Source organism: Podarcis tiliguerta (genome assembly GCF_965153285.1).
Source record: "Podarcis tiliguerta genome assembly, chromosome: 4".
NCBI classification, from domain to species: Eukaryota; Metazoa; Chordata; class Lepidosauria; order Squamata; family Lacertidae; genus Podarcis; species Podarcis tiliguerta.
In genome coordinates this window covers 43,119,954-43,147,894 of record NC_139537.1, presented here as the reverse complement: position 1 = coordinate 43,147,894, position 27,941 = coordinate 43,119,954, and the positions used below count along the sequence as shown (strand labels likewise).

Here is a 27,941-nt window from a genome sequence, read left to right as displayed (position 1 = left end):
CCTAAAATACACCTTCCCATTCTATTGAGAAACAATTTCAAGTTATGGTGCAGTGAAACGTTTCCTTACCTTACTTACGTTATAATTTTGTGTGCCTGGAAAAGCACCTGGAATCAATTATGCACATAGACACTTAAGTCCAGGGTTGGTTATCTTCACAATTGTTTTTCTTTCTCTAAAAAGTAGTCTAATATCCTGATCACATACTGATTTCACTGCCCGTATTGTTATGTACCCTTTCTCCACCTCTTTATCTCCCTGATGTTGTTTTTTAAAAAAATAGGAGGTAGAGAAGTGGAAATGAAATTCTCTTGTTTCTGCATTTCCCAAATATGTTGGGCGTGTGGAAGAAATCCTCATGTAAGAAATAGGGCTGTGCACAGCCTCCAGATCTGAGTCGGGGCCTAATCTATTACTTGGAATTAGCCCTGATCTGACTGGGGCCAACCTGACCTGGATCTGGGCCCCGAAGCAATTCAGGGGCTAGCACTAATGTGTAATTAGAGTTTAGGGTTTAATATGCAGACAGGAAGGCATGGGGGAAAGAAAGACCTCTGTGTTTGGGAGGCAAACACAACTGGGTAGTCCCGGTTTAAATAGGGTTGCCATATAAGACCCCATACTGATTTAAGATTTTGGAGCTGTTTCCACTGCCTTTCCCATCGCGTTGTCATACTTCTGGGTTTTCTCTGGCATTTTGCTGATTTGGCAAAATTCCTCCCTGACACCATTTTTGCACCTGAATACCAGGACTGTCAGGAATTTTCCTGATATATGGCAAGCCTAGGTTTAAGGGGGAAGAGAGAAAGCAAGCGGAGCACAGTAGTAGCCCCCCCTTGACACCTCCTCCCTTCCTGCCCTATTCATTATTAGGCTCGTGCCATCTCTGCCTCCATCTTGTGTTCCCTTGCTCTCTCCATCCTGCAGCCAGAGTTGTGCATAGCTGGTAATAGGCCCAGGCCAGATGGGAAATGTAGGTCCCATTTTAATAATCTTTACCAAAGGGCCCCTTCCCCTTTGCCTCTAGCAAGGGAACTGTGAGTAGGCCCCCTCAAAATTGTAGGCCCATGCCAATTGGCCCCTGCCCCCCTCTCTGTTCTGGTCTACAATGGGAACCACATTGGCAGTAGCGCCAAACAGATTAGGAGCCATGGGTATGAGATGATACAGCCAAAGAATAAGTTGAGCCAACATATTCTCTGCGGTCAATGATACAAGCCCATCTGTTGCACAGAGGATCTGCCTCTACCCAGGAGGGGGAGGAGGCAGCCTAGGTAACATGTGATACTTCCTCTCCCTCTGTCCTACCTCCTTTTTGACAGTCCTAGATAACTCTTGACCAGGCAGGTTATTGTACTGTCTTCCAGACTTAATAGCACAAACTGGTGAGGTTGGCATGATGTTTCTTTGCTTAAAACAACAAATCACCCAGGCTTCCGGTTTCCCTGTTGTGGAAACAAGGAGTGAGTGATTCAATCAGGTCACAAATTCATTTCCTGGCATCTCCAGTTAAAAGAATCTGAGATGGGAAAGACCATGGCTTAAAATGTTGGAGAGCCAAGCAGTTCTCTGAAAAGCCACCAAAAGTCATGCAGTTGAGAAAGTCCCACCACAATTGAATCCCATATTTGAACAGTCTCTGGCACATTGCTGCTGTATGTAGGATTATGGCATAAAGGAGAAATTTATTCAGAGCTGAAGGATATTCATATTAGGGTAATCCATGAATAAAAAGACTAGTGCAGGGAATGGAAAAGAAGCTTGGTAGACTAATGTAATACAACAATGAAGAAATTGTATAGGGCAAAGTTGGTTGTGTGGGAGTGTATGATGAAGATAAGGAGGTGTGAGAAGTACATGTGTGCTTTCTATAGGAAGACTGGGGTCCAAGTATAAAACCCAAATAATACAAAATATCAGAAAGTGAAGAAAGATATACTGAGTCTGAAAAGGAACTGAATTGTGGTGTATAAGTATAAAAGTGTTGAAAGAGCAACCAAGATTTTCATATACTCTGGAAAGTATGTGGGATAAAGATACCTCTCTCTGTTCATGTGGTTTTTCTTCTCTTATTTTCTTTCAGAAAGGAGTGCAGCAATTTTCACAGCGCTGTGGTTTATAATAGAAGGGATTTATTAGAGAAGGTGTCCAGGAATAGCCTATTACATTACCATCTAATCTGACTCAATTAAAAGTACCAGGGAAAAATACTTCAGCTTTTCCCTCTCTAAGCCTTTTCTTTCTGATTTGCAAATGAGTTACTAAAAAATCACATCTGCAGGCATTAATGTAAAACTGTCATTTATGCTGTACCTTGCAATTATGTTGAAATTCAGTGGAATGAATTTATGTTAATGTTATTTGAAAAATAATGTACACAGGTCTTTCTCTTCTTGTTTTTGTGCCATCTTGACATAGTCTGTCAATCTGGGGTAAATTTGGTCATCTTGAAGTGGTGTAGTGGAGCAGGAATTCAGGGAAACACAGCTCTGTTACATTTTTCACAGCAGGAGTAATGACATAATCTTCGGGAGCAGTCTTGCCAGTATTGTAAGCTGCTGCTGGTTGAAGGAAAGCTCTGGCCTTGCACATAGCCCTTTTGTTAGATAGACTAGGCTGACAAAGTCAGCTACAGCCAGATTGTCGGGGTACAAATAATAAATTATTATTATTATTATTATCAGAGATGTGAACCCATATCTCCTCAGCTGAGAAGTCCAACATGCTAACTGCTAAGTTGGATCCTCCTAATTGAGGGTCTGTGCTGTGCATGGGCCCAAGGCCCCCCCCCCATCCATGGGGTGGGGTGGGGATGAGCTCAAGCCTCGTGGTGCCCCACAGTAGCGCCACGGCATATTGGCCAATCAGAGTGTTGTGGAGTGATCGTGTGGGCCGTTAAAAGCCAGTGGCGTATTGCTGGGGCTTTACCTGGCTTCGCGCTGCCGAACACCCCCCCCCTAGTGTTTTAGGTGTCTGCTTTGGCCTTGCTCTGGACTTCGGCTGGTCGCCTGTTTTGGAACAGGGGCTAGGTAGGATTTTTTCCATTTGGCAGATTGGCACTGTCCATTTTCACCTACCTCTTAGCAATTGTCACAACTTTGTAAGGTTTGGCAGTTAGGCATTGGCTTTGTGAGATGTGGGGGAGGTGAGGTGTGGCCATCACCTGCCCCTCCAGGTACAAGGGTATTCTGTTAAAGGAATCTGCGGGTCTGAATTTTGTCCAAAGTCTGCTTGTGGGGCTAGGGCTATGCCAGGACCCTGCGGGTGAGCTTCAGTTGGCCGCCATTGATGGAGCTCCCTCTGTTGGTGGTTTGCCCTTCTAGATTTCCTGCAAGGCGGGCAGGAGTCAGATATAGTTATTGCCAATGCCTAAGCCAATACCACTCACATTGCTGTAATCAATAAAGTTGTGGCCTAAATTTTGCCCATTAACCTTAAACTAAAATCCTGTGTCAATGTGTTTTTATTATTTTATTAGGGGTGCGCTGGGGCCTTGTTGCACAAATCAACCTTTGCCAGCTGATGCCTTTTCCAGCTCTTTTTGGGACTGCAGTTATGGACTGTATTGGTATGTGGGTCTGGAAGCCATTATGATAAGCTCCTGCACTTCAAAATTAAACACAACATCACTGGTGATGTTCAAAAGTGGTTCAACTTTTTCCTAACTCTCCAGTCAGTTAAGTTGAACGGAATAGCCTTTTTGAATTTCTATAAGATAAGAAACTTAAAAGAAATGGAACTTAAACAATGGCTTTATTCCTTGAAGGGCACAATTCCCCCACATAGTGCATGCCATTTAAATTTATACATTCTTGACATATTGTTGGATTAATTGAATTGTATTCTATTTAAACAAAGTGGCAGCCCTGCTTCTTGGCCTGATTAAAGTTATTGAGTTTACAGCATCGTATTCTTTGGCTCTGGTGAAGGAAGCATTTCTTTAATTGCTTCCTTAATGCACCCTGCCTGTCTCCTTCCAGAATAAATGGGTGAGATTGTCAGGTTTCACTCTATGTGTGTTTTAGAGAAATTTATATAATAGTCAATTTTGTATTAAAACTGATTAGATCACAGGATACAGCTGTCCACAGATATTACTGCCATAATTTAAAACATGGAGTATCAGCAGAATTCCAACACTTATATTTTGAGGTGATAACAGTGTGAACTACTATTTCAGGAAGAAAAGAAAAGAAAGAGACTACTAAATGACATTGATATCACATAAAAAATTTTTTAGCTTTTCAGTTGAATCCAATAATACAGTTCTACCAAACAGCCCTTTTATTAAATCTAATTATATTCAATTATAATGTTCACATTAACTCTTTTATCTTCTAGATCCTTGACTTTAAAGACAAACCCATATTCCCATTACAATACATACCCCCAAAGAAATGTGTTTACATGATGTACAATTATTTTATTTTCATAAAAATTGAGTATTGTATTCCTTTACAGCTGTTATTGTAAAAAAAGAAAAGAAAAGAAAGCCTCTTTATTTTAACCACAGTTGCCCTTGAAACGTGGTTGTGAAATGTGTCTTTATTAAATCTGTCTGGTCTAAGTGTCAAAGCTATCTTTTATTTAGAGCACTTCATACCAACATTTGTAACAATCTTTTTTCTTCTTCAATTGGTTAAAAGTGTCAACTTTCTCCTCAGTAAAGGCAGTCTTAAATTTGCACATAATCTTTCAAATGTTAGTGACTGCTTTTGCAACCAGAACTTTGTGGCATGGCATGTTGGCAAACTTATAACTCAGATTTGTCATAAAACCACAGCAGTAGACATAAAACGCTATCATGAATCTTACTGCAAAACTTAAAACTGCGCATTTGGAAGAAGCAAATACGCTATTCATAAGAGTAGTAAATGGCTGTAGTGTTTTAAGATTCCAAATTAATTTCACAAAGCGGAAAGCATTCTGGTACTCTGGCTGAGCTCCAGTTCCCCAATCTCCTTTGATGTTTTGATTGGATAAAGTGTTTTTAACTTCCTTTGCCAAAAACGCTTGCAGAATGCTGCTTAGTATTGTTAAGTGCACCACTGTGCTCTGTTCCAAGGATGGCTGTCTTTCACCTGCAGTGGAAGTCACTCTTCTGTATGAATAGTTTATAATTAGCTAAAGTGCTCTTGGCTTTGTGGCTTTATTATATAGTTCTTATGTTTAGTTCATGAGTGATTCCGTTATATTGGAAAAAGAAATATTTTATTCTTTCAGTTAACATAAGTGCTACTAGGTTTATTTCTCTCGTTATATATTTCTTTATTATGATGAGCAATTTAGCCTGCCCTTCATTTTAGGATCCCAGGTCAGGGTTCAAGATACAAATCAAATAAAATTACACAAAACAGCCATAAATCATACAAAATAAGAAGTAAAATCACAGAGCAGGCTCCCTACCACAGTTAATGGAAAAGGTAAAGGTAAAAAGGTAAAGGACCCCTGGATGTCCAGTCAAATTTGACTATGGGGTGTGGTGCTCATCTGCCCTTTCAGGCCAAGGGCGTTTGTCATCAGACAGCTTTCTGGGTCATGTGGCCAGCATGACCAAACTGCTTCTGGCTCAACAGAACACTGTGACAGAAGCCAGAGCACACAGAAATGCTGTTTAGCTTCCTGCTGAAGCAGTACCCATTTATCTACTTACACTGGTATGCTTTTGAACTGCTAGGTTGGCAGGAGCTGGGACAAAGCGACAACAGCTCACCCCATTCTGTGGATTTGAACTGCTCAAGAGGCTCAGTAGTTTAGATCACAGCGCCACCCGTGTCCCACTAAAACACTGAATATGTCAAGGCAAACACATACACTTTGGGATCACAAGGACAAAAGAATTGATGACAGGTGGGGACAAATTCCACGGATGGGGCACCATTGCATGGAAAGCTTAAACATTTTCCAAATTATGTCAGCAGTAATAGGCAAGTGCTTGCAGATGCATTTGCATTTTCACATGAACCCCTCATTTCATTAACTGGTAGACAACATCCAAATGCAAATTCTGTTATGTGTCTTTACCTGTAGATATGCTTATTGCAACATGGCTCCCCATGTTGTTGGCCTCCCATTAGTTCCAACCAGCATGTTCAATGGTCAGGGATGGTGATAGCTATAGTTCAGTGGCATCTGGAGGGCCACAGATTTCCCCACCCCAATGCCTAGGCTATACACTGAAACCAGAATTGATATATTCATTTGTTCTTCATTTTTCTCCCACTAAGATATTTTTTTCAAAAAACAACTGCTCCAGAGATCTCTGGGTGTATCTGTGTTCATCATAGTTGAATCTGGCATCTAGAGTACTAATGGCTGCCATTAAGACATAGCCCTTGCTTCCAGTTTAAGGTAAAGGAACAGATGATGATGATTATTTTCCGCCCTTCACCCACAGGTTGCAGGGCAGTTCACAAGATAGAAATTCAGGATAAAAGCACAAAATGAATAGTTTTTTTAAAAAAATCAACCCACTCCCACAAAGGATGAAGAGGAACATTTTTGCCTGGTGCCTAAAGATGCATTATGAAGGTGCGAGATGAAACTCCCTGGGGGAGTGCATTCCACAAATGGGGAGCTTCTGCAGAAAAGGCCGGTTCTCGTGTTGCCACTCTCTGGACCTTTTACGGAGGATGCACGTGAAGAAGGGCCTCAGATGATGATTACAGAGTCCGGTCTGTTTATATCGGGAGTAGCGGTCCTTGAGGTATTGCAGTCCTGAGCTATTTAGGTACACCCACCCATAGATTTGAAGGCAGGGAAGCACAAACGTGCTTTTCTCTCTTTTTGCCCAACAAAAATGAATTAATGCAACTGAAATCAAGGAAACAAAACCAGCACATCTATTCTGTTATACTCGTATGACTTTGATGCATATGCAGTTTGTTGTTTTCACTAGGCTTTTGACAGCTAATGAAGGTTTGGATGATCAGAAATTTAAGAATCTATCTCTGTTTTGTTGACATGGTTGGTAGGACAGCAGGATTATCGGTTATATTCATGAAGATTGTTCTTGTGAATATCAGCCACCAAGCTGTCTCAGAAATGATTACACTTATTATTTGTTTTCAGTTTTGCCCTGACAGTTTTTCACAAAATTACTGATGCTGGAAGGTTTGAAAAACATACTGTATCACTGACAATACATGGAGGAATAGCAACCCACTCCTGCTGTCTTTTTTTTAAAAAAAGGATATTACCACCGTCTGGTAGGCTGTAGGGAAAGGAATAAAGCAGTGTTTGAAAACAAAAGAATAGCACAGAGAGGTAGGTGGAAAAGATGCTAGGGGGAACAAAAACTGCTGCAAGCAAGACTTACCATAATCATTCAAGGAGGGCTTACAAAAGGATATTAAAACTACCTGGGAGACCACAGCCTAGGGCCATTTTGGCAAGGAAAGGAGTAAAGAGAGACTGTAATGCAATAATAGTGGAGGATTTGATCACAGACAAACATTTAGAAAGGAAAATGGGAGGGAATAGCTTAAATTCATTGAATCAACCTCACTCTGTTTGGGTTTCCCTGTCTTCTTTTTGCCTATTGTTTGTGCAGGTTTCTTTTGTCAAATGCAGAAATTCTCCCCCACCCCACCCCCCGGAATATCTAAAATTGCTTTAATACTTAGAAACACAATGCATTAAATCTTTTTTTAAAAAAATATAATTTATATTTTCGATGGAAAAAGGGGCAAGGGGGAGTTCCCTTTTCCCATTAAATTGTTTCTGTTTTGCCATATTGACCACAGCCAACATTGACCAGGTGTGTTTCTTGGACCTCATAGGCAAATCTGTTGTCTTTGTTTTAAGGGAAAACTCCACTGTTCCATACTAAATGTTTCTAGTCCTTGCCTTACAAGCCTCTGTGTATTGTTTTCCCTATGTGTTTTTCATTGTGACTCTTCTAAATATATATAGAGAGAGCAGCTCATCAGACAGTACATTAAATTTGTTATTATGCTGTAAATAACCAGAGGTTACTGAAAGCTCAGTTGCATACATGCACAGTGTGAACAAAGGTTTTCCCCCATCTATTTCAGTACCAGGGACAGTGAACACAAAAGTGAAGGGAAAGTCTTGATCACATGGGAGCTCTGCGCATATTCAACTGCTTTCTGCTCTAGGAGATACTGATAGAACAAATAAATAAGTAATTAATAAAGAAATATGAAGTTGTGTAAGTTCTTTTCACACATAAATTCAGAAATGTCTTCAGTTGAAGTCTTGCTATAGGTGAAATGAATAACCACTATGGCTTATGTATTTAAGCCATAGAATTTAATATTGTTTCCTTTTATGATTACTTTCAAATTTGATATTCCCATACCTGTGCACAGCATATACTCTGGATCAGATAGTAATGTCTCTGAGTGCAGGTGTGAATATTGTATCTGTTCTGTACTGAAGCAGAAAGAAGTAGTTTTGGAATATTATTTGCTTTGTCTTAGATGATATCCAGAGGTCACCTTTATGTAAGTTCTAGATTCAAAGGCACTGTAAAAGAATTGTGCCTGCCTGCACTAGGAATGGGAGCCTTATCTATGTGGCCATAAAGGTGCTCCAGTCAGTGGAAAGTTGAAATCTTTGAATTTCCAAAACCCTCATACACCTATTGCTATTTGTGGTGTGACCAGATTACCTGTGAAGCTACACATGAACCTTGGGCATGTGGAAGTGATCACTGGCCATTTTGACCAACATTAGCATACAGTTCTCAAGAGAGTTAGCCAATATTCAATATTTCCAAAATGTTAGCCACCCTATGTTAATGGTTGATGGCGCATTAGAAAGAAGACAAATCAAATACGTCCATTTTGGGGAGGATTTCATAGGTTATAATGTGAGCCACAGATTGTATACAAGTACCTTGTATAGAGATCGGAGGGTTAGCCATCATATTTTGTACCCAGGGTTGTCCCTATGGTTGTGGGGGATCCAAGGCAAATCATACTGTGAATTTTTCCATCTTTCTAACTTGCACACATGATCTATGTATCACAAAAAAGTTCATTGCAAAACTGACTAAACAATAGTTGGCTGAATCGGGTGTTTTCAACTTTCCTTCCTTTTGTGGTGCCTTTTTACATTAATTCTAAATTGACCTTGGTTCTTTCAGCTTAGTCTGTATTTAATTCTTTGAGCTCCACATTTATTCAATCTAATAGTGCTACTATCTTAACATTGCCAGTGAATGTTCAAATTGAATAAAAGCTCCATCTAGGTTTTTTATATATATATAATGAAGTGTAAAACAAAGGGTATCTTTTTTTCAGAACTTCATCTCTGATTTTTTTCTAATTCTGAGCTGAGCTACTGTATTCAGTGTTTTAAATGTCTACACTAATTAACTTTCTAGCTCAGCTTCTATCATAGACTACTCAAAGATTTATAACATTGAGGATCAGAAGGTTGAATCAAGGATTTAATAAAATGTGTTGGACAAAGAACAAGTTGTATAGCTGCACAGAATAATAAGAGTTCATTAAAGCATTGCTGATGTGGACATAATGATAATTGCTACTCATCATTGAAATTGATTTAGTGCTTAGCCTTACTTAAACATGTCATTAACTAATTACTTTAACTAAACAGACTTTGCTGACAAACCTTTGAGTAACATACATTGCTAAATGTTTAAAGAGTAGCTTTGCTGAAACATGTCAAAATGGAAGCTGATTCTAGAGATTCTGTGTTCCTTTCTCAAAAGAGTATCAGGGGTCCCTAATAAGGGTGTGTGTACATACAGTTTTTTAATGTATTAGATTTAACTCTGCTTTCCTCACTAGCAACCCCTTGTTGTGGACAGAACAATGGGATCTCGGTTCAAAATGTAGCAGCGTGAAAGGGGGAGAATGTCAGGGTCTCAAAATAGCACAGTGCTTCCAGTTTACTTGACCACAGGTTTCCTGCAGGATTATTGTTCAAAAGCCAATGGGAAACTTAATAGAATAGGGAAAAAAACCCTTGCTTTCCAAGGGGAAAGCAAGAGGAACAACTCAGATAATTATGTACTTTAAAGTAAGTATCTACAGAAAAAAAAGGAAAGCAAAAAATGAATTAGTTTATTCCAAACAATAATCCAGTCCCTGGCTACGCAGTCCCATTCACATTCTAGCTTTGGAGCTTAGGCTCTTTTTCCTCTATCAAATATTCATCTCTCCATTTCTGAATTTCTTCAAACAATTCTTCTTATAATTTTTTCAGAACTTTCTAAGAAAAATAAAGCCTTTGGTCTCCTATGGACCCATTGCTTCTAATTGCCAAAAAGGGCTTGGTTCCATGCGAATGTGAATTTGTTTCTCTGATCTTTAACCAAAAGGCTTTCAGAACAGTTCCCACTTAAAACATCAAAATAAATTATTACATGAGGAGCACCAGCACAATCCCGGATTAAGCAAATAAAACTGCAGATTAAAATAATTCTACAAATTGAAGCTAAAAGGACTGAGTGAATTAAAAAGGTCTTCATCTGAACTAGAAAGGCATCAGGGTCAACAGCAGGCAACATTCCTGGGGAGAGCCTTCTATAGCAGGGCCCCATGAAAAATACATTTTCTTGGGTTACTTTTCACCTTACTTCAGAAGGTGGAGGAAGTTTGAGGGTGAAGAGCCCTTAAGGATTATCTTAGTCCTATATCAGTCCACATTCAAGCCTTTCTAATTAGTAATGGGTCCAATTAATTAATCCTATGTGTCATGGAGAGCGAGTTATTATATATGTAAAATTATAATAGGGAGCACCAGAAGTGACAAGAGGTGTGAGAGAGAGCATGAGAATGAAAGAGAGTGCTGTTATAAGACTGCTGTTATAGTAGCACAGGAAAGCACAGAAGCCAGATTTGCTGGGAATATATGGAAGAAATCATGCAGGGGCTAGGCTATAGGATCCATGTAAGTATGTCCAGTGAGCTTTCTGTTTTGGGTGTAGCATAAGATCTAGTAAGAGATGCAACATTGCATTTCCATAGAGTTGTGAAGTTTCAGGGACCCCTGACAGGCCTCTGGCCACTAGAAGTCACTGAGGTAAATATCCCAGCCTGTCCACTAAGGCCATACTCCCTTAACTTCTTCCAAAATACACTGTAGCCACCACCTACTTGGTGAGAGAGAGCAGTAAGAATCCCCTTTTATAGGTTTGACTGCATAAGCCAAAACAAGCACATGGGGTGCTCTCCTATAATGTTCCAGACTAGAAGATGTTTAAAAACAACAACATTCAGATCAAGTAGTCATTTGAAACAAAATAAGAGATAATGGTTCTATTCAACACCTTAACACAGATTTCCCTCTTCATCATTTTGTGTCTAGAATGAAAAGTATAAATGGCAAGTGCCTGAAATTTTGGGGTAAATTACCTTATATGTATGTGATATGTCCTAGAACAGGTGTGATGACCCTCCAGATGTTGCTGGATTACAACCTGCTTCACCCATGATGATTCCTGATTAGCCTGGGGCTGATGTAACCCAACCGCACTTGGAGAGCCATGGGTTCACCTTGCATCTCCTAGGAATTTACATCTGAGTAAATTCTGTGGTGATGTACTGAGGTGTAATTTTGCCCATCAACTTTTGAGAGCAGGCAAAAATTGATCAAAAGGGGAAAGTGAATAAGGCACCACCTGTGAATAAGTGAAAGTGAATAAGGCGTGGGGAGTGGTGTCATGCCTAAGGAGGGTGACAACCCCCCTGGGTGGATCACAATTGTGGCGCTCGCACGCCCCCGGCAGGCATATTTTCTCGATCAGCGCAATCATCACTGCGAAAATCCATGTGCGATTGCACAAATACGCCTGGCAGGCGGCACTTTCACCCCCTGACCGTGGGCGCTTGCACCCCGGCAGTGTACAGTTGCACCCCTGGTGGGCGGTAGGTACTCCCCCAGCCCCGCACGAGGATCATGGCAGCAGCTCCTGAGCAAGGATCGTGGCAGCGGCCCTGTGGGTGGGTTGCTCTGCCCCATGGTTGGGTCACCCAGCCCCCGCTGCACAGGGTATCGGAGGAGCCAGCTACGCCCCTTTGTGCAAGTGTTCGTATTACCGTGTTCATTTATTTGATACCCAGTGTATGGGAGAGGGGGGATTCATTACAGCAATTTAACCAACCAACCCTTCTATCTTTCTGTGTGTATGTAACATAGGCCTTAGGCTTGAGATGGAACAAAAAATGTTTTTTATATTTTGTAGGAAAATAAAATAAAAATAAAAATAGATTTGATTTGAAATAATTAAAATAAAGAAAAAAAAGCAAAAACCATAATTTGTAAGAAGGCAAAAGGAGAATTATAAATTAACAAATGTACATTTTTTCAGATGACAGCTGCATTATAGGAAAAATAATTACTTGAAATATTGCTGCGTGTTCCCTTAAATACAATATTGATTTTTGTTTCTCTTTTTGGTGTATTTTTAATAATGCTAACAGTTATTCCCCCCCTCACTCATGCTCAGAAAATGCAATAATAGTTGCAGTAGCTGGATAAATGACCTCTCTATTATGAGAAAAAGAAAATCTTTTTATATTGTGAGGAAGCTAGTAAAAATGTGACTTGTATGCCTTCCTGCAGCCTGTAGCTGAGGTCAATACAGTCATGCTAACATTGAGGCAGCTGTGTGGAATAGTTCACTTGCTCTATTTAGATTCCATTTAGATAGAGAGTCACTGAAGATGACAGAGATAATTGCTATAGCATACATGGAGACAAATTCATTCTTTTTCTTCCATTCACACTAGATGAACTAATCACAAAAAGGCCACACACTCTGTGTTGAGCAAGTGCTGAGTCTAACCTTGGGATGGACAGATCAGTCTATATCCCATCTGGGTCACTTTCACATCTGTTCACTCATTCAAATCTGTTTCCTTACTTATTAGCCAGCTATAATCCACACAGAAATGTGACTTAAAAGATGTGTTTGAATACATAATGTTACACTATTTCCTCTCATAATACACATTTTAAATGCATGTTGACACATATTTTTGAGTCAAGGAGTGTGTCTCAATGTTCAGAGGAGTGAACTATCTAATTGATAGTTGCTTTCAGATCCACACTTGAGCGTGGGATGTGCGGATCAGGTCAGGTCATATCACGAATTCACAGAAGTGAAATCCTCAAGCATCCCATACTAAACCATCACAAAACATTAACAAATTACAACTGGTACAAAGTGAAAGCAATGAAGAACTCCATGCAATTTCCAAGAATTGTTCACACTACAAAACAAACTGGGGTCTCTTGCATCCCTTAAAGGACCCTTGAATCTGAATGAAGCATTCTAAATCTGACAAAAGTGAAATATTTAATTGAATAATATGTGCATTGGTTGTATTACTCCTACATACTGGCAAACAGTGTGGTCATGTATCAAGTAAAGCCTTTCGTAGAGGCTCATGGTCTTCACAAACTGCCACAGACTATCCAAACCTGAACCCTAGAGAGTCTTATCCCTTAATGCCAGCTGCCACAGACAAATGTACAGCATTGCGGCATTAGAATTCAGAATTGCAACTAATGGGTCTTTTTGTTTTGTTGGGTTCCAGCTCGTGTACACATTTTGGGGAATGAGATGACTAGGAAGGCTCTAGGTCAGAGGGTCATTTATCTTGTGCCGTTGTTTCATTCAGAAGTTAAGCATTTTAGTTTGTGTTATGATGCATTTACTGTAACCTGCTTTGAGTCAAACTTTAGCCTTATTACAAGACCACATGCGAAAAAGGTGCCTTATTTTTCTTTACATTTCTAGCACTTATTTGACTTTGGTTTATACATTTTTGCCTATCTACTAGGTGTTATGTACCATTTATATAGCCCATGGGTAGGCAGACTAAGGCCCTGGGGCCGGATCCGACCAAATCACCTTCTAAATCCGGCCTGCAGACGGTCCAGGAATCAGTGTGTTTTTACATGAGTAGAATGTGTTCTTTTATTTTAAATGCATCTCTGGGTTATTTGTGGGGCCTGCCTGGTGTTTTTACATTAGTATAATGTGTACTTTTATGGGACGCGGGTGGCGCTGTGGGTAAAAGCCTCAGCACCTAGGGCTTGCTGATCGAAAGGTCGGCGGTTCGAATCCCTGCGGCGGGGTGCGCTCCCGCTGTTCGGTCCCAGCGCCTGCCAACCTAGCAGTTCGAAAGCACTCCCGGGTGCAAGTAGATAAATAGGGACCGCTTACTAGCGGGAAGGTAAACAGCGTTCCGTGTGTGGCTCTGGCTCGCCAGAGCAGCGATGTCACGCTGGCCACGTGACCCGGAAGTGTCTGCGGACAGCGCTGGCCCCCGGCCTCTTGAGTGAGATGGGCGCACAACCCTAGAGTCTGTCAAGACTGGCCCGTATGGGCAGGGGTACCTTTACCTTTACCTTAATGTGTACTTTTATTTAAAATGCATCTCTGGATTATTTGTGGGGCATATGAATTCATTCATTTCCTCCCCAAAAATATAGTCCGGCCCCCCACAAGGTCTGAGGGACAGTGGACCGACCCCCTGCTGAAAAAGTTTGCTGACCCCTGATATAGCCTTTTCATATAATTTTCTCTTAAACCATAACATGTTTATATCCATATTCCATAATTGTTCCCATGCTTCCATTCCTATATTATGAATAATGAAGATTTCACTTGTTCATCCTTTGTCTGCCATTCGAATAACATCTTGTACATTTTAGAAATCACTGTAACACCACAATTTAACAGGTCTCTAAGTGTGATAGTTGTTCCCCAAACCCCTGCTTCATTTCCTTTTTAAATATTTCATTCAAATGATGATATTATAATCATTTTGTTAAGATTCCTGGTACATCCTTAAACTCTTTTAATTTAAATTATCTGCCCTCCAGTTAATCCACACTTTAATAATAGCCACAAAACCATATAGTTCAGTCCCATACAGGTCTAAAAAAAAGGATAAATAAGCCAAATACATCCACAAGAAAAAAAGAAAAAAGGAAAGCTTCAAAAGTTTTATTTGCTTACTGTTAGACCCAATAAAAATAGTTGTTTTCAAGGTTTTTAGAATTAATCCCAGGCAATTCAGGGAAATTAAAACTATAAAGCCCACTCTTTCAGTGTCTACGTCTTTTAACTCCCAGAGACAAAAGAAAAATAAAAGAGAGAGAAAAAAGAGAAAAAGTCTTCACAAGAACCTGATTCTGCTTTCCCTCCTTCTTTCTAGAGTTCAAGTTTAATTTAAATGCTTTTGCAGCTAAGCAAACTTACTGGAAATAATCATAAAGGTGAAAATAAAAACAGCACATCCAGATCTCCAATTCATGGCCTTAACTCAGTTCATTTACTGGTGTGCAAATATTTAAACACATTAGTAGTTATTTGTTCTTTTATTTCCTCTGCAGATTACCTTCCATGCAGTTGAGTGCCCGTGTCCGGGGGCACCACCTTTTTCCTTCCTAGTGTGGATCCAATTAAATCATAAACAGGAATTTAAAAATGTAAGTCCTTGTACCTTTTCCAGATTGGTCCCAAACCCTTTTATTTTAGGGAAGTTGCCGCTTTAATGACGGATCTCAAGGCTTCTTGCTGTGGGGTCTCAATCGTGCCGTGTGTCTGTGCTCAATCTTGGAGCCTCCCTGGTTCTCCCTGGAGCTTTGGGAAAGCGTGTTCTCCTTCATGGAGAGCACGTGTTGCGGTGGGGTCTGCTGAACCACCCCTCTGTTACCAGGCAGGGTCTCTAAGGATGGCCTGGGGCAGTGATTGGTTCACTGGGTTGCTGGGGTAAAAGTTATGTTGCAATTTTGGTGGGGGGGGGGGTAAAATGTTTAAATACTCTGCACACAGCCTGGAGCTTTCTCTTTGCTGCGTGCAACAGATCACCCGCCCACCCGCCCTTGAGTAAGGGGTTGTTGCATTGACCTTGCTATGCCTGTCATGGGGTCGTCTGCCTTTGAGCAGGGGCCTGGTAGGAATTTTGTCCATCTGGCTGATTGGCTGGGCCATTTGGTTTTTGCCTACTGCATAGCAAATCGTCACAACTTGTAAGGTTGTGGTTAGGCATTGGTTATAAATTGGTGGAGGAGGGGTTAGGATAGGCTGGGCCTGCCCCTCCATGGTTGCTGCGGAAAGGGAATTCCGTTAAAGGAATCCTGGGGCTTGCCATCTTTTCGTCCAATCCCTGGAATGGGACTAGGGCCGGCAAACCTTCGGGGAGCATGCGGATGAGAATTGAGAGTCTGTGACTCAGCTCCATTTCTCCCCGACTTGCTTTCCCCTGCACTGTCTTTCGGTGGTGTCCGGAAGTCAGTTCTGTCCCCAGGCAGGGGGACAGGTAGTCTTAACCAATGCCTAAACAACCACTCACGGTTTTGTATTTAAATAAAGTTATGGCCAAAATTATGCCAAAAACCTTAAACAAAAATTAAGTGTGCGTTGTGAGTTATTTGGGGGGTGGCTTGGGGACCTCGACATGCAACTCTGTGAGAATGTCTACTAACACCGCTGGACCATCCAGAACCTGAACTAAAACCCTCAGATTTTTAAAGAGAAGGTGTGTTGCCCTCACTGCCTTCCCATCTCCTCACTGCTCAGTGCTAGCGATCTCCGCTGTCCGCCATTGCCCGCGGCAGACCTGGAAGCTTGTGGATGTAATCTCAGAGCTTCTGTGTATAATCTTTGAGAATTCTTGGAGAGCAGGTAAGGGCCCTGTGGACAGACAGAAGCTTCCTTGGAGGTTTTTAAGCATAGGTTGTATGGCCATCTGACATATGATCTAGTTGAGATCCTTGCATTGCAGGGGGTTGGACTAGATGATGGACAGTTCCATGATTCTATTATCATTGTATTTGCTTGCTTCACCTTGCCTCACCCAATCCTTTAGGAACATAAACTGTCATCTTTGTTTTTTCTTCTGTGTGATTCCTTCACTCCAGCAAGAGTATTCACCCAGAGCCTAGAAACCTGCTTCCATGCATATATTCTGCTTTACAGTATGATCCTGCACATGGGAATGGGTGCTTCATGGCAGTAACAGCACATGTATCCTACAGCAAATGGTATATAGAAACACCCACATGTAAAATGATTAATCATAAGTACTTAGACATCTCTGATTAGCTTTGTGAAGGAAAAGAAGTGATTGTGTTTGTTTCCCAAGAAACAGTAAGCTAAACCAACAAGTGCTCACCAGCTTTTCGGATGGGATATTTCTCTCATGCAGCACTCTGGTGCATGTGAGGCTCTCTGGATAGGGGGCAGTTTTTATACTGAGAATAATGCTCTAAGATATTATGATGCTAACATTGCTACTGCTGGACTCCAGTGCTGGTGGGGTCAGAGAGGGATAAAGATGGGTCTTAAAAGCCTCATCACACTCACATTTCCCCCCCAAGGTGATGCAGTTTTGAACTGTGTAGGTAAGCCAGGAATGCTTGACTATTCTGTATTTCTCTAAGGCTATATCTGTTACTGAGTGAGCTATCCCTTCCTACAGCACGTTCAGTTGGATCATTATGGCCTGTCTGGAACACCATGTGGACCTACTATTGAACAAATATTGGATTATACTATGCTTATAAACCCCAGGCATACTGCAATTTTGTCAGTTATTCGCACATAAGCACTCTGGGGGATTGTACTGTAGGTTGATGGGAAAATGCCTTAAAGCATACAACCATGAAGTACTTTTATCTTTCAGTGGTGCTTTTAGACTAGATTTGCTTTGAAGCCACTGAAGTTTAATCCTAAAATATATAGTAAGTTTTGTCTTTTAAAAAATTTGCGCCACATCACAAAGTTTATAAATTGCTCAGAAATTGCTAGAAGAGAATTTATGTTTTCCTTAGTGGCTGTATTCCTTCAGGAAACACAATCAGTCATTTTTTTGACCACAGGAAAGCTCTATCATAAATAATGATGGTTGCAAATTAGATTCCTTAAACTACTAGTATGCTATTACTATTGCTAATAACACCATTTTTGCTTTGAGAAACTGTGGTGTGCCTCTAATAGACTGAAATATGATCTGAAAGAAACAGAATATGTTGATATACATACTTCTTTTTATGTATGTGATGAACATGTAGTGATTATAGGTATATTAAAAATAAGGATAAAGGAATAGTCTATCATTTTCCAACATGGATGATCTATTTGTCCAATGCAAAGAATTAATGTAGACACAAGTTATAGACATGCTGATTTAATTATGGATACATTTTCCAAATACAAGAGCTCCTAATTATGTGTCAGGGGCAGAACCATGTATTAGGTCCAATCTAATTTGGTATAAGGTTCCTCACACTAAAAAAAGAAAAGAAAAGCCCTCTAACTGGTCTTCTCAAGTTTTCACCAAGATTGCCTGTTAAGCACAACTCAGCTAGTGGCTTAAAACCTGGTCCATTTTGTACTGTCATCAATAGGGCTGCAGTACAGACTTTCCATAATAACTGGTGTTAGCTCACAGAGGAAACAGGACATCTTCGGACACCATTTGGTATTATTTTTGAGTGTTTGTGGTCTCAAGGGTTCCTCTTGATATAATATAATCTGCGCTAGACCCTAGTTGGCTCTGCTGCTTGTTGTTCCCTCTAACAGTGACCTCAGATGTGAAGTGCCAACAGAATTGTAACCAAAACAGAGTTGTGAAAAGAATAGGAAAATGTTATCATGCTGAGGAGAATCTGAAATTTGAAGGGAAAAGATCAAGGACTAAACCTTCACCCCAAAGGCCTAATGGGAACTGAGCATGTTCAGGCAATCTGGTGGAGCACATGGCTAGCTGGCTGGAATCCTAAACAGAAAGCACTCTACAGTGCAACATTTTTGGCAGGCCTCACTTGGTGAAAGTTCTGTCCCAGCAGTTACTGCAAATATTCAGTTCCAGGAAGGCAACACTCAATTGCCTTTGAAAAAGATGTTCATCGGTAGAAGGAGAAATGCAATGTCATTCTACACTTGCCTGAACTTGCTTTGTCTGTCTTTTGGGGGTCACTGACTGGGTTCTGTAGGCATCAGTAAGGTGACAGACCACCAGCTGCTGTGATGTGGGAGGTGGAGATGACTTCACCCAGGGTTCATAGTATATGCATAAATATATCCTGTGTCTTGTGAAATGATACGCCTGGATGCAGATGTCATTTGTGTCATATATTCTGCTATTTTCATAAACAGAAGAACAGCATATTTGTTTTTTGTTTTTTTTTAAACTCAGATAGAAATGCTAAAGATGGTTCTAAATAAAGAATATATGACTTTAGAAGATTTTTAGCCTGATGCTGCAAATATACACAGCAAAACATACTAAGGGCACAGCCCAATCCCAGAGAAAAACTATTGCAAGAGAATATGAAAATACGAAAACATAAGTTAAGAAAATAATATTCAGTAAGACAGAGCTAAAAACCTCCAATGGCGTTAAATAGACATTAAATTTGCAAAGGGCTAGATCCATTTTAAATTAAAAATCCTGACTGACTACAATACTGCCTTGTGAGCACATTCTACAAGCATTAATAAAAGCATGATGAGTACAGATTTGTGTCAGTAGTTTTGTGAACACATCCACCAAGCCTCCCTCAATGGTTGTGTCATCCCATCCCCTAAACCTAGAAATAGCAGATCATATTTAACTGGACACCAACAAGTTACATTTTGCTGCCTATCAAAAGAAGTCATGTTGTCCAGAAATAAAAGAGGAGCAAGACAGGTCAAGATAGCTGCCTTTTCCCCAAAAACCCTCAAGCAAGAGAGTAATTCATTGGTGATAAAGGCCATTAAAAGCACTGTGCCCACAATTTTCTTAGGCTGACAAGGTTAAGGGGATGGTTCCAGGCTTGTTGGATTCCATAATTACATTCCAGTATTAAGTTATAAAGCCCCACAGGAAACTGTGAGATCAAAACCATCCAATATCTGCTTAAATGACTTGACACATGGAGGCTATGGAGAGCTATGGCATAAATGCCTGGAGAGAATGCTGGACAAATTTAAATATTCAGGCTGCTCTGTGGTAATTCCACATAGACTATTAAGGTGACTGCTTGGACAGCTACTTTTAGCCAGGGAAACAAGAGAGCATACAAAATTAGTAAAGTGACTGAGTGGAATACTTTGACAATGCAGCCCTTTTCATGTTTCTGAGTAAATAATCATCAGTGAGGATGCCAGCCATTGAAGAAATACCTTAATAAATAACTAACTAGATTTAGGCCTTTTCTCTCCCCATGCTCAGAATGTATTATTTCCTTTTTGTGTGCAGGGCCATGTCATAAATGACTTTAAATGTCAAATGTTTTTAAAATAATGTGTTGTATTTGCTGTTTTGTTGTTTGCTATCCTGGGCTTCCTGGGGGGCGGGGAGGCAAAATAAGCATGATAAATAAATTAGAGTTTTGCATAAATTCCTTTGCAAATACTTTGCAAGCCAAAGAGCTAAGAAGACACAAGTCACTTATGTGCAGAAATAAAAAATAAAATACGTAAATAAAATAAAATATTAAAAGTATTTCTAAGTAGGATTCATTTGTCAAGAAGATCCAGGCAAACATAATGAATGTTTGATCAACATTAGCTGTTCTCTCTCTCTCTCTCTCTCTCTCTCTCTCTGTGTGTGTGTGTGTCTAATAACGGAAAACCTTTCAATGCAGGGAGCTGAGATAACTGGACCCAATGTGAATGAATGACCTTGACTTCCTCTACATCCTCATTTTAATTCCAAAGGCACCAAGACCGCTAGAACTTTTGAAGCACAGGTTAATGCTACCATTCACAATCATTTTTGCAGGTTATAAGGGGAGAATAAAAAGTAACTCTTTACCATGCTGGGAAAAGGCTCACTGGTATCTTTCAGCAAAGATTCCATAAGCATAACTTAAGTGGTGACTTGTCCAGTTTATTTCAGTCATTTACAAGCTTCATGAATCCACACACAGTTGCACCATTTAAATAAGTAAGTAAGACTATTCTAGTTATCGTGTCTTCCTCGTATTACATCAACCACTGTTTTTACATAGAACTATGTGTTATAAATCAGGGTTGGGGAACTGCAAATTGCCCTGCAAATAGAATCATAGAATCATAAAATTTTAGAGTTGCATGGGATCCCAAGGGTCATCTAGTCTAACCCCTTGCAATGTAGGAATCTCATCTAAAGAAACTATGACAGATGGCTGTCCAACCTCTGGTTAAAAATCTCCATTGATGGAGAATCCACCACCTTCTGAGGGATGCTGTTCCACTGTCAAGCAGCTCTTACTGTCATAAAGTTTTCCCTGATGCTTAGTCAGAATCTCAGAAAACAAGCTTGCTCCATCTTCCATTCGTCAGCCCTTTAGATATTTGAAGATGGCTATCAGATCTCCTCTCAGTCTCCCCCTTTCCAGGTTCAACATACACAACTCCTTCAACCATTCCTGATAATGAAAGCTAATTTCTGAATAAACTCCTGAACTGTTGTGAGAAAGGTTAGTTTTATTCTACTGATGGTGGGCTGTGTGATTATAATCCTCTGCACACATTGTAGCTGGTCAATATCCTTCTGAAAATGTGGGGCCCTGAACTGGACACAGTTCTGCAGATGTGGCCTGACCAAGGCAAAATAGAGTGGGACTATTACTTCCCTTGATTAGGACACAAGATTTCTGTTGTCTTAGAAGAGCATTAGCCTTTTTTTTTCTTTTTTTTTTTCTTTGCTGCTGCTGCTGCACACACTGTTGACTCATGTTAAGATTGTGGACCTTTTCACATTTACTACTGGCAAGCTAGGTATTCCCCATCTTATATTAGTGCAGCTGGTTCTTCCTGCCTAAGTACAGAACTTTACTTTTGTCCCTATGGAAATTCATTTTGTTAGTTTTGGCCCAGTTCTCAAATCTGTTATGGTCATGTTAAATCCTGATTCTGCGGCATTAGCTGCCTCTCCCAGTTTGGTCTCATCTGCAAATTTGAAGAGCATCCCCTCAGTTCCTTTATCCAAATCATTTATACAGATGTTGAACAACAACGGGCCCAGGACAGAACCCTGCAGCATCACCCTTGTCACTTTCCCCCCAGGGTATCGTCAGTCAACCAGCTACAAATTCATCTAACATTTACCTCATGCAGGCCACCTTTAAACAGCTTCTCTGCAATAACATTGTGGGGGGCTTTGCGAAAAGCCTTACTGAAATCAAGATCCAGCCTGATCCACCAGGCTGGTAAATATTTAAGAAAAAGATCATGATGCTCAGAAAGGACCCATTGAAATCAGTGGGTTTCAATAAATCAAGCTTCTTTGTTTCAATGGGTCCATTCTTTTCCTCAAATTGTGGTGTAATATGTTAGGTCTTGCTTCAAAGTAAAGTTCTGATTAAGCCGAGCAGATTGCTCCCATGAACACTTGCACAGAAGTATCAGACTTTTTTACATGCCCTACAATAAATCTTCTGCCTGTGATGCTTTGAAAGAAAATTACTGCAGCATAGTAATTGAAGACTGTGCTACTATAACTTGTGAACTATACAAGGAATATAATTGCAGTACATGAAGAGCAAAAAGCAAATCTGTTCTAGAAATAATTTTACTACAAAAGAATTAATGCAACGGCCAATTAAAGTGTGCATTTGAGTGTGGTTATTACACTGTTTGTCATGCAGAAGTACATCAGCTTAGGTTAAAGGTGTTATTAAAAACATTAATTTAATTCCTTATACCTAACATAGATAATTATAATAAAATACTGCAAATGATAATGAGAAGCACTATAATGAAGTCTTGGCTTAATTAGAGAGAGCTATAATGTATCCCCAGTAAAATTGCAGACAATATATTTTATTTTCATTATGGCACATTTAAAATGGTTTATTTAACAATTTCCAGAAAGACATTTGTTGTAATTTGCAGTACTTGCTATGTGCAGATGTGACAAATTACATAAATACATGAGAAAAATTACAGTGGACCACAAACAGAAACCCAATTTAAGTGGTGCATGTACAAACTAAAAGCTACTGGTCCTTTTGTAGTCACTGGCAGCTAGTCACAGGAAGAATCCTAGTTGTGTGTACATTTTAAGGCAAACCTACCAGATTCACACTTCCCAAAGCAATATACTATCCTTCAAATCACACACTTCTTTCAATTTTGTGATGTAGTTCTCCAACCAAAAAGCATATTTTAGAGGAAAGCGTGCTAAAAAAATGTGTATGCAATTGTACCTTCGTTTTTGAACAGCTTAGTTCACAAATGACTTGGAACTTGAACACCGCAAACCCAGAAGTATAGTACAGGCCCGAATATAAGGCACACCTTTATAATTCATAATTCAATATACAGTGGTACCTCGCAAGACGAATGCCTTGGAAGACGAAAAATTCGCAAGACGAAAGAGTTTTTTGTTTTCTGAGTTGCTTCGCAAGACGGATTTCCCTATGGGCTTGCTTCGCAAGACGAAACGTCTTGCGCCTTTTTTTTTAATCCGCCAATGCATTCCTATGGGAAACCGTCAATATACATTGGTGCTTTGCAAGACGAAAAAAACTCGTAGAACGAAAAAACTCGCAGAATGAATTAATTTCTTCTTGCGAGGCACCACTGTAATTCAATATAAGCTGCACCTTTAAAATTCGGGGGGGGGGGGGAGAGAAAAAAAGGCAACACCCGAATATAAGCCGCTTCCTTAAAATTCCTCAGGAAATTTTCCACAGGAAAAACCTGCTCCATTTTACCATATGTCTGTTTCAGCAGCGATATCGTAAAAGTTAATTTTTGTAAGGTCATGAATTTAAGCTGCACTTTAACTTTTCACGGTCAGAATTTGGGGGGAAAGTGAGGCTTATATTCAGGCCAATACAGTAGGTGTTCCGGTCTGCGAACTTTGCCTTGGAAGACGAACGACCGGTGTGGCTTCTGCAGCTTTCGATTGGCTGCAGCATGCTCCTGCAGCCAATTGGAAGCTGCGCCTTGGTTTCTGAACGTTTCAGAAGTCGAATGGACTTCTGGAACGCATTCTGTTCGAAAACCAAGGTACGACTGTAATAGTGAAAATACCACCCCAAAATGCATTAAATACAGAGAAATTGCTTGCAAAAGTGTATATGGTCGAGGAAGTGCACTTTAAAATGTATATGAATTTTCATGCTAACTTTTTTAAAAGAGTGGTTTAGAAACTGATATGGAAATGGGAAACAACTGAACTCCAGAGAGGAAAAAGAGAGAAACGGAGAGAAACCAACACTGAGAGATTTGTCCATCCTTGTGCATGTTTATTTCATTTTCATCATATAATGCATGGAGCTAGTTCAGTTAGCATCTCACTGTGGATGGGTAGGTGTACCAAAATGCACATTATGATTATCCACACATTTCCCTGTCTACTAGGTTGGAGCACTTTTAATTAGTCTATTAACAAACCAAGAAGGTGTTCTCATGAATGTGTTCAATGCATGAAGCGTAATGGGAATCTGTGTGCACGTATTAATTATGAATAAAAAAACTGCTGTACGCATTCTCTTGGTTGAAAAATGAAGGCATGCTATTGCATGCTATACTTGATATGTCAAATTTCAAAAAAGAGAGAAGAAAGTAGACTAATATCTAAGAAAGAAGTGCATTGTACCATTCCATTGGTGTCTGTCAACAGTTTAGACGCTTAGTAACAATGAGGTGTTTTGAGAAACATAGCCCTTTACTGAAAAGCCTAATGCATCAGGCTTAATTAATGAATTGCCAAATACATTGCTGAATAAGGAACATAGAGTATTGGCATCTACAATGTATTTTCATTATTAATTCAGATGCATTCTGTGAGTGGTACAGAACAAAGTTAAGTGGGTACACAGATATAGTGAAGTTGAATAACTCTCAATCCTGCTCATTCATGCTTCCTTTAATCTAGATGCTACATATTGTTAAGCCATCCTCGTCTCCTCCAGAACTACCTACTGATTAATATAAAACCTACTCAGTATTTCCAAATGCCCCATTTTTGCAGACCGTGGAAAATGAGTGATTCCATGATTCCTAGCAGGAAATGATGTTCCATCTTTCATTTGCAGGCAACAGATGCTTTCAAGAAACACTCAAAATCCTAAATTTGATTTTAGGATAATGGAATATGTGAGCCACATTCAAATTTCAAACTACCCATGTTAGTTGTTTAGCACCCACAGGGTAATGCAACTGGCTTTTTTTTTTTAAAAAAAAGTACTTACTTAAGGTAATACCCAACTAAAATGTCCTATCAGTGCAATAATCTATGCTTGTGCAATGAAACTCACCCCCTACCCCAGGCTTCCTCAACCTCGGCCCTCCAGATATTTTGAGACTACAATTTCCATCATCCCTGACCACTGGTCCAGCTAGCTACGGATCATGGCAGTTGTAGACCAAAAACATCTGGAGGGCCGAGGTTGAGGTAACCTGCCCTACCTCCTGCACAAGCCCCATACCCTCTCCAATCTGCTCTGGAGGGTTTGGGAAATCCCTTGAAGAGATTCAGGGAGCATGTAAGAAAGGAAGGTATGAGAGTTTCATAGTGCAGGTGGAAATCCTTGCACTGATGGGACATATTTGTTGGATAACACTTCATATTTCTATCCATATTTCTTCCTTGCAAAGGCCTCTAGGATGGCAAAACATTTCTTTTTGTTGTTGTTCAAAGTTTAGTCCCACTTTGGCAGTTGTGGACAATGAAAAAATCTTAAAGGTATTGTTATGAAAGTTAATTCAACCCTTCATTACAATTCCAGAGACAAGTAGAGCTGACCTAAAACATGTTAGAAAAGTTTTTTTATGGTAAAACCTGAGCATTGTTTTCACTGCACCTAAATTGCTGGGAAATTTCAGATCCTCTAGAGAATATTCAATGAAATGCCCCTTCTCCATTTTGTCACTCATTAACAAGGTACAGAGTAATATTGTTTAATTTAATTTAAACATTACTTCAGGAAGCAGCTGGTTTTAATCCTAGTGCTCCCAGTCCCCTTCTCTTAGTTAATTTCTTCAATTGTTCACCAGCAAGATTCAGTATTAACTGAGTTGAATCCCCCCCCCCGAAAGGTAATTTTTTGAGAATTGTTCTGATGAATCCCCCCCCCCATCCTCCCCTTTCCAGAATATATGGCAAATCACTGTATAAAGTCTATTCAGTAAGCTAGCCACCTATTTCACTGCCCACAAATAGAGTGGACAACCATAGTCTGTGGGGTGGACCTGGGTGGGACAGTGTTACTCAACTGGCTTCCCAACATTGAGATCACTGCTGGTAAGCAAGAGGAGGAGTGGTAAGACAGTGGGTGGAGTCACACACTAGTGGAGCCAATCTGATGCTCCTGCCATTGCACCCACACCATACTGACCTGCCTGCTGCCTCCCACTTTCCCTCTCACTTGCTGCCAGTGACTTCTGCATTGAACAGCCAGAGGAGCAATCTCTCTGATCTGCCCTGGTAACCATTCCTGGTGGAGAATTTTAAGAGGCTATTTTTTCTGTAATGTAATAAGGTTTGATCCCGGTCAGGTTTCTTTATGGGAAAGAAGGCAATTTCTCCATTCACAGAAGCCTTCCTGTGCTGGAGGAAGTGTCTTTCTCTGAAGAACACCTATGAATCTAACTCACAGTTCACTAAACCACATACCTCTAAACAAATTAATTTGTATCATCAAGAGCTTACTGTACTGATTATGAGAAAAGTATTTTGTAATTGCTATTGTGATGTACTTACGGTATGTTGCTATATGTGACACATGCTCACCAAACCTCCACCATTATCACTAGCTGTTTGCGAATCAGGAATTCTGGACTAGAGGGACTTGCCTGTCTATGCCAATGAGGCAATTCCTGTGTTCCTGTCAATGTTCCCTTACCAGAGGGTGTGAGTTTTTATATATACTTAGTTTAACAGTTCTCTTCTAAAACATCTCTCGATGTTGACATCCCAGTCAATTACTACCCATTGTCAGATTCAAAGGTGAGACACACAGCAGTGCATATAATACTTTTGTCAGTAAGCAATAAGGTATAATTTCTGTGGCATGTGGTGTCGAAAACATAGAACATATAAGAACAGGATACCAACCAGAGACGGAGTGGATAGGCCAGGGAATCTTAATACAAACTATTTTTGTAGGTCAATAAGAAATCATATTTTTGTTTATTTGTCTGATGTTGTCAGAAATGAATATGGATTTTTGGGTTTTCCCATTGAGTTGGTCATCAACACAAGGCATTACGCATATCCCTTTCCTAAAACATTATTATTTAAAATATTAATTTTCTGAAAGCATCATATGCTATTCCTGGATGGGAGCAGTCATTATATTATGGTGTCTTGAGTTTACTGGGTCAGTGATTTATCATAGATATTTCTGCTGCTTTGATTTTTCTGTGGTTCAGACTCATATTTGGCTTAGACAAGGATGTGGATTCTGCATGTTCATTACTTCCACCTTGTACAGCAGCTCAGTCTCCATCTGTAACAGTGGATCCCTCTGTCACAGCTGATCATGATCTGATTTTTAATTCCGAGATTCAGTCCTTGACATATATTTGCTGTTTTAACAACCATCATTGAGTAGGTGTTTTTCTATTGTGTATTTGGAAGATTTACATATATAATTTCCTTTATAGCTAATGGGATTTAAATACATTAATGTGATAAGCTAGTTAGATAAAAAGGACTATTATTTGTAAAGTGGCCAATTAAAAACCTGCATGCAAAATGTAGACATAGAATACTTGCCAATTTGTATATACTTAATAATTTTTGGATTTATTATTTGACTACCAATTACAAACATGATCTTTTTATTGTATTTTAACAACTAGTCAGTGGGGGGATCTACTAAATTACAGACCAATTATAATTATAGGAAGCTGACAGAACTTATGGGTGTTTAAATTAAGATGTCATAAATTATACCTATTCCAAATTTTATTTAGGAGTGGCCTAGGCCTTGGAAAGGGGAAAACAATCATTTAAAATAGAGTTTGATATACATCATCCTTTTTGGTGGCCTAAGAT

At 39.9% G+C, this 27,941-nt stretch overlaps 1 long non-coding RNA gene across 2 annotated transcripts in view; it reads left to right on the top strand.

The window, feature by feature from the left end:
• The window catches only part of LOC310677039, a 127,313-nt gene extending 111,931 nt beyond the window's left edge, over window positions 1–15,382 (top strand). Inside the window, exons 2-3 of one of the 2 annotated variants that reach the window (XR_014510884.1) lie at window positions 3,479–3,568; window positions 15,346–15,382. This is a non-coding gene — a long non-coding RNA (uncharacterized lncRNA). The remainder of the gene's footprint in view (window positions 1–3,478; window positions 3,569–15,345) is intronic. The other variant, XR_014510885.1, reaches the window with a different exon arrangement.
• Window positions 15,383–27,941: the final 12,559 nt, after the last annotated feature.